The 12,793-nt window shown below is 35.6% G+C and overlaps 1 protein-coding gene and 1 long non-coding RNA gene across 7 annotated transcripts in view; both read right to left on the minus strand.

The window, feature by feature from the left end:
• Window positions 1-12,793, minus strand: part of agap1 (ArfGAP with GTPase domain, ankyrin repeat and PH domain 1) — a 348,474-nt gene that overhangs the window by 315,588 nt on the left and 20,093 nt on the right. The gene's annotated exons all lie outside the window — the stretch shown is intronic.
• On the minus strand, window positions 1,385-10,305 carry LOC141386214 (uncharacterized). Its single transcript, XR_012407740.1, has 3 exons — window positions 8,192-10,305; window positions 7,312-7,441; window positions 1,385-6,122 (listed from the first exon to the last, which is right to left on the minus strand). It is a non-coding gene; the product is annotated as an uncharacterized lncRNA (long non-coding RNA).

A 12,793-nucleotide genomic window follows, 5' to 3' on the forward strand; every position in this document is an offset into this window, starting at 1 on the left:
CAGAGCGATCAATGATGGGGAAGTGACATCACACCCCTGGAGACATTAATGGGGGAAGCAGCACTGTTAGCAGCAGGAAGGCCACTGCTCTCGTGGCTATTTTTTGCCTCCCTAAGATCTGAATCAGAGCGCTGCTATTGTTTTTGGTTGCTGTCTGCTGCCCTGACCAGAAAGATGAGCAATTTCTGGAGAATGAGGGCCTGAAGGTGCTGGGGCACTTCTGCTATGCTCAATATACGACTTTAAATACACAAACACAAAAAGCATTAATTAAAGGCTGAGTGATATGGCCCAAAATTATTAGTAAATGATTCATCATTAATATAATAATTTGTGTATATCAATCAATGTCAATCCTTTAAAAGTTAAAAAGGGCGATCTTTTTTATAGGGCTTTGCTCTTAAAAGTGAAATTTGCTAAAACCAGATATTTAATTATGGTTTAATCATTATTACTTATTTTTACTCGTCATTATTACTTTTACTCTTTATTAATAGGACACTATGATGACACTGACAGAGCTGGTGATCAAATGAATTTATCTTTCAGAAGTTTCCAGTTAGTATGGGACAGTAGTTTTGTTTGGGATACAGATGTAAATTCATGTTAATTACCAAAAACAATAAAATCTGTCAAATTTTACCCTATTTTTAAGGAGTAAAATTGTAACAGTTTGGCTGTTTCAATAAACCATTGGATAGGCCTGGGCGATTAATTGAAAAGTGCTCAAAATCGATATTTAGAACTCATAATCGATTTAATTTTCCAGGTCAATTTTTTCAGATTACTTTCCCTACCCCATCTGAAGTCAATGTAACCCTGCTCTGTTACTTAACATTATTCTATCAATATGTCGAGCATGGACAACTTGAACACTGAAACAACTGATCAACAAGGGCAGCTTAGCCAAAGTAAAATGCATATTTACTGTACAAACATTGTCAACAATAAATAAGTAAATAAAATAATTATTCGTAATCAAGTTAAAATGTCCAATTAATAAAGATATTGATTTTACGCCAAATCGCCCTGCCCTACCATTGGACTTTCGGTGTTAGATCATGTCCACTACAGGTAAAACCACACACATCCTCACACAACAATGACGATATTGTTTCTTTAATAAATATGTTTTCAAAAACAGTAGCCTCTTCAAAATATTTTATATAGCTAATTATTTTAATACAAATATAGCTTATTCAAGTAGCACCCATTTTCCTTTTCACACTTTTGATATTGCTTACCTAATGCGTGTACAATATCAATATTTAATGAAACTATTGCTTCATCTCAAATCCGACCTATAGGCTCAGTCTGAAAACGTAGCCCTATATACATTTCTGAAGAGCACCAAATACAGTATGTCCCAGGAGGCATGTTTTTTGCCGTTTTTGCAAATCCACAAGAGGCCGCTCTGTATTATTTTTCAGATCTCAAATTTCTCTCGTGAGTGCCACTCTCGCCTGCTCTTCTCAAGCAAAACCACCAGAGGCCGCTGTTGACTGACTGACTGTTTGACTAACCCACCCTCCTATTTCCCTACACCCAACCGATGTTTTAAAAAGTACAGATTGACTACTGCCCATCTGCTTCCCTAAATCCAATGACAGTTTTAAAAGCAATCCAGAAAAAGAAAAGCCCCCTGATTTTTACCACGTTTTCGGTTTCTAACACATTTTTACCCTGTTTTTTTACTGTTTTTTTTTTTTTTTGGCTTTTGCCTTTTGCTTGTCATACCTACTCTAACCGTTCTTCGCCAAACTCAAACCCAGTCATTGCGGTCAACTCCTCTCCTCTCAAGTCCACCGATGTATGCTGCAAGCAACTGGACAAACTGGTAACAGTGGGAAAGTAATCCATACAGAGGTAAGTGGTCAGCTGCTAGCGCAAAAGGGGTGTCATACCACCCCGTAGCATTCGTTTTAAAGACAAAATGCAGCCATATGTACTTCTGGCTACATAATTCGTGATCTCCAGAAATGTATATAGGGCTACTTTTTCAGAATGAGCCTATACTGCTCAAATCGTATATGTATACTACATCCTAAAAGTATGTGCTTATTTTTGTGAAGATAAAGTACATACATTTTAGCGTGTAACAGAAGAGTATGCAAGCTTGGTGACATACAACTTCCCCAATAACAGACCGTTCAGTAGTTATGTCCCTTGTCAATCATCTCGACACATCATACACATTCCTTTAATATTTAATCAGCTGCCTTATTGGAGATGCAGCAGGAGGTTAATCAGCCATTTACAAGACTTTTATGCAGAGAGATCTCCTCAAATGTTTGCAAAATTATGCAGTCAGAAATTAATGTCCAAACACCTTCACATTGTTGTTGCAGATGAATTGGAACTCTGAAAATGAGATTTAAATATTTTCCAGATTCCTAGATATTAATTAACAGTTGTTCAAACGACTATACAGAGGCATCTTGAGGGTTGGTCTCGCACGTCTGCCATGTCTGTAGTTTGTTTACAATTTTTACTAAATAAATTCACGTCAAATAATAAACTAATTACAAGCATGTGCAAAAATTTTACCAAAATATAAAATAACACTGTCTAGTCTTCATTGTAGAAATAATTAAATACAACTAATATTTGTTAAAGTTAACTTAATAACCAACAGTCACAGGCATTAAATAAAATGACTGCAATGAATCCACAAATTCTGAAGTGTTGAGAATCTGATCAACTATAATCCCTACTTGACAGATCACATCCAGTAATGCGACTATAATGAATGTGAAAATTACAGTGCTGAAGCTGAAGTGGTTGTGTAACTCAATCCCCAGCTTTACCTTAAATCAAACAACCTTTTTTCTGCTCTGGCTATTAAACTTACCCAAATACAGATTTTCTGTTTTCCTTATAAATATGTGAACTGCCTCCCAATAAAGTCAAGTCAAGTCGAGCTTTATTGTCAAGCTTTAAAGAAGGTATATGTACAGAAAGTTTCATATTTGACTAAATAAACAGTTCAGGTTTGATATATATTAATCAAATATTATAAAGAACTGCTGACCAGATTGTACAAATATGGATTAGAGTTTTAAAATTGGATTTGAGGTGAAATGCTTCTTTAATCTAGTCTTTAATTGTCCGCTATTTTTCTGTTCCCTGGCAAGGTAGAGATCATAAATGAAAGGGATCAGTTCTGAACAAAGAATAATTCAGTTAATGCTTTTTATATTAGATTTAGTGTGGTTTTATCTTAGTGGGCTTATTTGGAACAACAGGAATGAATGAAGTTGTTTTTTATAAGCCCATCTGACCATAAAAAGTCATGGACTGTAATTACAGATAGAGCATTAAACCTTGTTCAGGCGAAAGATGCCTCCAAGATGATTTGATTCATTTCAGATGATTTGAACAAATTCTACATACTCAAAAATGTACAATTCAACACAAATTGCATCATGCAACATACACTTACCGGCCATTTTATCAGGTACACCTTAGTACTGGGTTGGACCCAATTTTGCCTTCAGAACTGCCTTAACACTTTGTGGCATAGATTCAACATGGTTCTGGAAATATTTCTCAGATATTATTGTCCATATTAGTATGATCGCATCGCACAGTTGCTGCAGATTTGTCACTTGCAACCGTTCCACCACATCCTAAAGGTGCTCTATTGGATTGATTTCTGGTGACTGGAGGCCATTTGAGTACAGTCATGTTAAACAAATCAGTCTGAGATGATTCAAGCCTTTTGACATGGTGTGTTCTCCTGCTTGAAGTAGCCGTCAGAAGATCGGCACACTGTGGTCATAAAACGATGGACATGGTCAGCTGCAATACTCAGTTAGGCTGTGGAGTTGACACGATGCTCGATTGGTACTAATGTGCCCAAAGTGTCCCAAGAAAATATCCCCCACACCATTACACCACTAGCAACAGCCTGAACCATATACAAGGCAGGATGGATCCATGCTTTTATGTTGTTGATGCCAAATTCTGATGCTACCATCCAAATGTTGCAGTGGAAATCAAGACTCAAAGGACCAGGCTACGTTTTTTATTGTCCAATTTTGCTGAGCCTGTGCGAATTGTAGCCTCAGTATCCTGTTCTTAGCTGACAGAAGAGTCACCCGGTGTGATCTTTTGCTGCTGTAGCTCATCCGCCTCAAGGTTGGACATGCTGTGTGTTCAGAGATGCTCTTCAGCATACCTCGATTGTATCGAGTAGTTACTTGAGTTACTGTTGCCTTCCTATCAGCGCAAACCAGTCTGGCCATTCTCCTCTGACCTCATAAACAAGGCATTTGCACCCACAAAACTGCCGCTTACTGGATATTTTCTCTTTTTCCGACCATTCTCTGTAAACCCTAAGAATGGTTGTGCTTTCAGCAGTTTCGGTGTCGATATCTGAAATACTCAGACCAGCCCATCTGGCACCAACAACCATGTTTAAACTAGTCACTTAAATCACCTTTCTTCCACATTCTGATGCTCGGTTTAAACTGCCGCAGATCGTCTTGACCATGTCGACATGCCTTAATGCATTGAGTTGCTATACCTAATAAAGTGACCAATGAGTGCAGATCTATTCAGGTTTCATGTATGCATGTGTATATAAAACGTATTTAAATTTATTTTAGTTTTCTGAAATAATTGCATTTCATCCCCATATTCTAACAAATAATGTTTTAAAAAACAAAAACAAAGTAAAAAAAAACAAATGATTTTAGAATAAGCTTTGCATCAAACTGCCAGACAGAAGCAAAACATTACTTCAAATAACTCAAAAATAGGGCAGTGTAATTCTGGTGGGACAATAATAATAATAATAAATTGACAAGTGACATGTTTTGTGAAACAAATATTTTGCATTCAAATATTTTCATCAGTCTTCAGACATGTGGGAAAGAAATTCCACAGAAGTAGCAAATGATTTTAAAATAAATCAAGCATGAGTCAACTCTCTCTGGAAAACCTGCCGGAGAACCTCCTATCCAACACCTTGCATATATTTTGATGAAAGCGTTCTACTTTAAAAACTCAATTAAAATAGACTTAATATAATGGGTGAAATCATTTTCTATGTAATTAAACAACACACTTATTGTGATCTGTACTTAGTGAAGGAATAAGTGATCACCTCTAATTGTATTATTTTAAAAGATTAAAATCTTATTGTTGTCAAATGGGTAAACTACATTTGTTTGAAGAATAGTGGCAACGTATGCAATAGGATGACAATTAGAAACTGCACTGTGGTCCTTAAATAGAGTATTTAAACAATACAACAGACAAATATATTATTATATATAGCCTGTACATTCTACAGCACATAACCACAACTTGCATACAAGTTATAGAGTCTTACACATTAAAAAAATAAATGTATAACAATATAAATTTCACCTAAACAATTAACAAGTAACGCTGCACAAAAATATGTGCAGATAAAACTACTAAAGATGTTTGTTGTTGTTTTTTGAGAAATGAGGCAGGTAATTTAGGGTCATTAAGGCCACCAATATACTAATACAAAATATACCAATATACCAATATACAATGGCCAGTGAAATACAGTTGGTACTTAGGACTACAATAAGTTATGACAGAAAGAAAACTTGCAATGACATGTCATCAAAAAAAATAATTTTCTCTTGCTCAGACACGCATTACAAAAGACCTTTATAGGTTTCTGAAAGACTTAAATACTTCTATTTGCTAATGTAGGATTCCTCAAAAGCAGGAAATAAAACTTCACCCAAATATTATAATAAATGCCATCTAGTGTGCCAAGGTCTAAAAAGCTGACATTAGCAAAGAATTCTTTGTTTAAAGAATATAGCATTCATGTTAGACATGGAAAGGGAATATTACATGTGATAAAAGAGGTCCTTTTGAGCTTTTTAGCTTTCTTTAGTGCATATAACAAAGTCCTCTTCTCACACACACATACAAACACAATGAGACATACATTTAGCAAAAACAAGACCCCTTTAAACTGTATGTATTGACAAATACAATACTTTGAATAAAAGCATCAGTTACTAATAGGGAAATCAATAGAAAATATTAAAAGTTTCATAGTTTTATCAAACATACGAATAATCGCATGCAGGGCTCGAAATTAACTTTCTTACTTGGTAGCACCGGTGCTCCCAACTTCAAATATTTAGGAGCACCAAAAAAATTTTAGGAGCACCAGAAAAAATTTAGGAGCATCCACCAAAAATGAATGAGCACCGCTGCAAATTGTTTTTTAAGGGATTTATTGTATTTTAAAACAACATTTAATAGGACTGACAAAAACCAGAAACAACTATCTAACTAATGCTGCAAAGACATTGATATTTGTGTGCAATAATTCCAAAATGAATGTCTAATCATTAGGCCATAGAATATTAATAATGATAAAAAAATGACAATAATAGTAACAATGAATTCCATTTCTCATTATGATACTGCCTTGAATGTGCATGAATGTAGGTTATCTGCTATAAAAAGTCTGTTAATTTATGAAAAATAATTGTTTAGTTTGCATCAAACAAAAATGAAGCATTGCAGTAAGAAATATTTATTTTGTACTGCTGTTTATTTATGCATGTCAATTTAATAAATAATATTTCTGCTACAAAACAAACAAAAGATTATAATAAATCATTCAATTCAATGATGAAAGCTGCAAAGCAGTCATCAGTAAATAAATATAAAAATAATATACACCTCAAAAAGAATAGACAAAAGAAAGTAAGTCTCACTATCACTCTTTAAAAGTTTTGGTTTCAGTTTGTGTCAATTTAAAGGTTCAGTCTGAGCTGATCTTCATTTTTCTGTGTTAGTGGAAAGCAGGCGAGTCAGCCGACCCAATTTATGCGCAGGCAGAGCAGGACTCTTGCGCTAACCATCGGCGCAATACCGGTCTTTGTTATGAGCCGCAGTTTCAGTGTAAACTTAGTAAAGGCGAGCTTCTTTGGCGATGATATGTACAGTATTAGATTTGACTTTTAGCGGACATTTGCGCTAAACACGCAGTGAATGCAACGCATGGAGATTCGGGCACCTTCTCCAAGAAGCGCGTACTCGATTGATCTCAGCTGGCGGATCATTATTCACCATGTGACGTGTCATGATCGCTTTCATCTGCGCCTCAACTTTAGGTGGGGTTTGCAAACCTGCGTGCTTTAAGTCTTTACTCTTCAGCCGTTTGCATTTTCCGTGGTCATAAAAGCTGGTCATCTGACAGCGGAATACCTTGAGTGAATGACAGCTAATATGAACCAATATAGCGGCAGGGAAGAGCGATTCAGCACGTTTTTACAAAAAAATCAAAACAGGTCGAACTACAACCATTATCTGCAGTCGCACTAATGCTCCCATATATATTATGAGGTCGCATAGATTAATTTTCGGGCGCATATGCGACCAATGTCAATCTATCTATCTATCTACAGCAGGGGTCTCAAACTCAATTTACCTGGGGGCCGCAGGAGGCAAAGTCTGGGTGAGGCTGGGCCGCAAAAGGGATTTCACACAAAAAAAAAGTCCTCAAATGTCATTATTAACAGTTTTCATTATTTCTTCTGAACATGAAGTGTCCTGAACATTAATAGAACATTGAGTGAAGATTATGAACAGTTCTTCTGAACATGGCATCTTTTGCCTACTCCTAGCTGCCAGAGACTTGACAGCGCTTCTTCTCACAAATCTGAACCACATTTGGCTTTAGAGCGGAAGCAGTTGAGACCCTCAGTATGGCTTGGGGGAACTCACTCAAAACTTCCATTCCCTCACCTAAAAAAAAGGCGTATATATGTATAAATAAAACACCCAAACCCCACTCCAGTCACATCAGTCTGTACCAATCTGTATCTACCTATAATATATATAAGATGCAGGCTGTAGCTAGGTAAGTGGCAGGCTGCAGATAGGTAGCTAAGTGGCAGGCAGGGGCGGAAACAGCTTACCTTGGTTCTGGCCGGCGCAAGTTCCCTCCTAACACTTCCCGCCCGTCACAGCGTCTAACAAAGGAGTGGGGTGCGTGGTGACGTCACCGGCATCCCCGCCCCTTTGTTTACACGGCGGGCGGGGAATGCCAGTGACCGCTGTGTACGGATAGAATCAGCGGAGCGGGGAGAGCTGATTCTGTCAGTGTACAGCGGTCGGCGCGGGCCACAAAATATTGCACTGAGGGCCGCAAATGGCCCGCGGGCCGCGAGTTTGAGACCCCTGATCTACAGTATATAGCAGTGCGATGTGGCTGTATATCAGCACTGCAGGGAAGTGGTGGTGCGTGCCGTAGCATGCAACCAGTGACAATATACAGCCAATCCACACTGTCTGCTACTCATGTGATATTGCGTTTATACAACGGTTCGATAATCGTGTATATAAAAAAAGAAAATCAAACACAGAGAGTCTCAAAATCCTTTTGTATAAGGAACTACTTTCTTCCACATTTTAAGATTATAAGGCTGATTGGCATGAAATGCCATCAGTCTACAGAGATTTCCCAGGATTTCTGTTTCAATCAGGAGATCACAATAAGTAACCCAGAAAAAGTCAGCAAACCCAGAAAAAGTAAAGCAAACACTAGCAGATTACTATGGTATAAATACAGCACTACAACATACAAAAATGAGAGATCAACTTATAATGTAACTTATCTGTTTTATAAGGACTTACGTAGTCTGTAGTTTGAAATTACACTAAGTTTTTTTTCTCTAAGGCAGGGCTGTTCAATTACTTTGTCATGGTGGCCAGTTCATAAAAAAATGCATCCCAAATAAGGGGTCGGAGAGATATGACCTGCAATATAAGTGATGACACAATAGCAATATAAGAACCCATATGCTGTATTTTTGACACCCACATTGGCACAACAAAATCAGTTGTATTGCTCAAGTAGGCTTCTACATTCAAACACATTCATATGTTATGTTTTGAACTGAGTAACAATTAGGGATGCAACGATTATAGATTTTGGTTGTGGGTTTATAGTCTGAAGTATAATCATGGTTTCATGGTTATCACCATTATAATGCATTTATTAAATTTAAAACACTACTAGTTAAGAAAAATCACAAGAAAACTGCTTGTATATCAAAGTGTTGTTTATTGCTGCTCAGTAACCAAATACAACACAAAATATTAATAAAAAAAAACAATAGTCTTTGGACTTAAAAAATAATTGGAAATGTTTTTGATTTAAACATGAGTGATAATTTGACAATAAAAAAATACATGACAGAACAATGACTAAATTAATGAATAAATTAAAAATAGTATTTGTCTAGTGTTAATTAAAGCGTTATATTAGCTAAGCATTTAAATGAATTGTTGCTATTATCTGCGTTCATAATAACTTTTCTAATGATTTGTTTAACATATCTTGCAATTACATTGCACTAAAAGCCACGCACAACTCTCACCACAACAGCGTGAGAATTTCTACTGTGTGCGCCTGGAGGGCACGAGTGTGTCGATCTGCTTGCGAGCAGTCCATGCATCGCTCCCAATATGCGCATGTCTCCATTGGAAATATTAAACTTGAGTGCAGAAAAGACACAATAAACGGCCTGCTGCTATAGTTAATCCAATGTGTGTATGTATTAGCCTTGGTATAAGCTTGGAACTTTAAATAAGCACACAGTTTGCATAACTTTGTTTAGTTGAAGCAGTTTTGTTCCGTGCAACAGAAACACAGCATTGAGAAGCCTTTACAAGTAATTAACTATGATGAATTAAAACGCGGTTAATAGTGAAAACGGCTAATCATTGCATCCCTATTAACGATATCAGTGCATTGTACAAAAGTCCATTTCTACAAACATATCCAAATGTTTTCGGCTGCCCACGCCACTGACTTAATGTCACTTGACTCGCTCTCTGCACAGCCTTCAACTGCAGAGTGTGCTGTATTGGAAACCGTAAGTCACTTCTTTACTATAAAGGCAGTTTTTTGACTGAACTAAATTTATTTTTGATGTCTTGGTCACACTATTTGGTGGGAAGGAACAAATTGCTTTGAAGGCTGCCAATTGAATAGCCCTGCTCCAAGGGTACTTATAATTTTTTAATGTAATGACATACCATTGCTCAGTGATAGGTTGCGGCTGGAAGGGCTTCCGCTGCGTAAAACATATGCTGGATAAATTGGTGGTTCATTCTGCTGTGGCGACCCCAGATTAATAAAGAGACATAGTTAAAAAAAAATTTATGAATAAATTAATGATATATCAAAAAAATAAGGTAATATATGTATACTTTATTTAATCTGAAGAAATTTAAAAAGTCAAGGGGCAAACATTTAGACTTTATTACACTTTTAATAACTGAAAAAAGTGTTGTCATTTATTTCACTAGTCTATACTACCACCATTAGTATAAATATTTAACCCTCTGCTCTCTAAGGCACTAGGTTCCCCTTTGGGCCCAATCTAGCTAATAACACCAGTAGAAATATATATATATATATATATATATATATATATATATATATATATATATATATATATATATATATATATATATATATATATTTATATTTTGTGATTCCTGTGTTTTCATGTTTTGTATTGAATTGTGGGACCTTGATCTTACGCCCAATAACATTTGATATTGGAAATTAGAAAAACGTGACTTTTGTTAACATTAATAGACCATTTAGAGAGATTTAAACAATAACAATGGTCCTAATGTATTTCCTGTTTTACGTTTTTATTTTCCACAGCTTCTGAGAATACAAAAAGGTCCACATATTGTTAAAAAATGCTATGACAGCTGTTTTAACGTTAAGATATGATTGAATTGCCTCTTGTTACAGTTATGAAATAGTTTGACAACAAGCAGGAAATGTTCATGGGCCAATGACATTACCACATTGAAATGGTTCATAGTTTGAAATGTTGTCTGAGTTGGTTTTGGTATTGTAAATTACAGTACAAAAGCCTTAAATACAGTGTCAGTACTTTTTTTGTTATGTTACTCATTTAATTTATATGTTTTATTTCATAAATATATAAATATACAATATATTGTTTCAAACAACAGCAGAATTGTATTTCAACATTAAAAATTGATGGAGCAGAGATTAAGGAGCCATAACTGTAAATAAATAAAAAACTAAATACAGAAGCTGTTAATTAACAGATCTCCTACCGTGTAAAGGAGGACAGGTATAAAAAAAATACATAAAGCGCCATCAGATTTGGTCAAATCTGGATAATCTATGGATGCAATGCTTGGCACATGACTATACATTTAATATATAGATACAGAAATTCCATATACTATTATAATGACAACAGTTCAGCACTATTTTCGCAATATATTGTGCAGCCCCAACATATAATGTATATGATCATAATAAAGTCACTTCCTCTAGAGTAGAGGGAACTGTCCTGGCTGCATTGGTGTGTGTTTGCAGCTGCTTCGACAAACTTCATGACACACTCCACCACAAAACCCTGCACCACATCAGCACCGCAAGATCTAAATCACTGACTTTCAAATGAGGTCATGTCAAAACATCATCTTGGGGAGGAACACCCATTCACAACCACTGCAGTCTAATAAAAAGAGGTAAAGGGCACTACACAATCATATCAGCATGTGAGGTCACCGAACAGGTAAATCACATGGTGTGAAAATACAAAGAGAATACAGTTTCAGCTGCTGGTCTGACAAGAGACACTAACCCAACCCATCAGCCGAGCGCGTAAGCATGCAGAGGACAAAATGACAACAAAGCCCTGTGTCTCTGGAGAGATTACATCACCAGCGTCCTCCAACTCACTGCGACGCTGTGGTATTTCCTCTACGATGATCTTCAGAGGCAGCAAGGTTTCAAAGAGCCAGTGCTTCACTAGCAGCTATCAGTGTCAAATTAAATATTCAGATGAATTTTGATTTTCAACTACGCATGCTGTGTTCTACTATGATACCATCTTTAATGTTAAGTTTATGTTGTTATGTACTCAAAAAAATGTTTGTTTGTTTAAACTACTCATTTAAATAAGCTTACTTAAAATAAACATTTAAATAATGTTCAATGTTTCATGTTCAATCCACTTAAATTTGCAAAACTAAATTAAATTAATTCCTTTATATTGTCCCAACACAAATCGTTTAAGTTAAATAAATCATTTTATAAATTTAAGTAGATTGAACATAAATCAATTAAGTTGTCCTGAAAAAAAACTCAAAAATTATGTTGTTTCTACTCATATTAAAACAAGCAGCAATGTTTTTGAGGGTAGTTTGTAATGTGGTAATGCCATGAAATTAAATGTTCCTGAAAGGATTAGTTCACTCCAAAATAAAATTGTCATTTACTCACCTTCATGTTGTTTCAAACCTTAGAAATGTTTGTTTTATACAAATGCGATGACTTATTAAATCATAAATAATTAGAATTAAAGATATCAGCTTTCAGGAAGTTATTCCAACAGATATTTTATAACATTAACTATGTTATGAACATGTTTGTTATTATAAAAAGGTCAAGTTGTCTGATAGGCAGTCATGACTCATGAGGGTAATGTCAATGATATAACTAATTTTCTACTTTGTGTTTGTTTAGTATAACCAATACTAAAAGTTTTGCAAAGTATGTAAAATGTTAAAATAATGTTTAAATAACAATTAATAATTCATTGTTTCTTCGATGAATCATGAAGCAGACGGACAATTTTGTATCGGTTCATTAATAGATCATCACCGTTTATTACGTACTGACATCATTTATGTCATAAGCAATATATCGAGGTTGATTACTACTTGAACAAGAGCGAGTAATTGAGATGCTCCAACTACTCAAAAACTTTGC

The sequence above is a fragment of the Danio rerio genome, chromosome 6 (assembly GCF_049306965.1).
Source record: "Danio rerio strain Tuebingen ecotype United States chromosome 6, GRCz12tu, whole genome shotgun sequence".
NCBI lineage: Eukaryota > Metazoa > Chordata > Actinopteri > Cypriniformes > Danionidae > Danio > Danio rerio.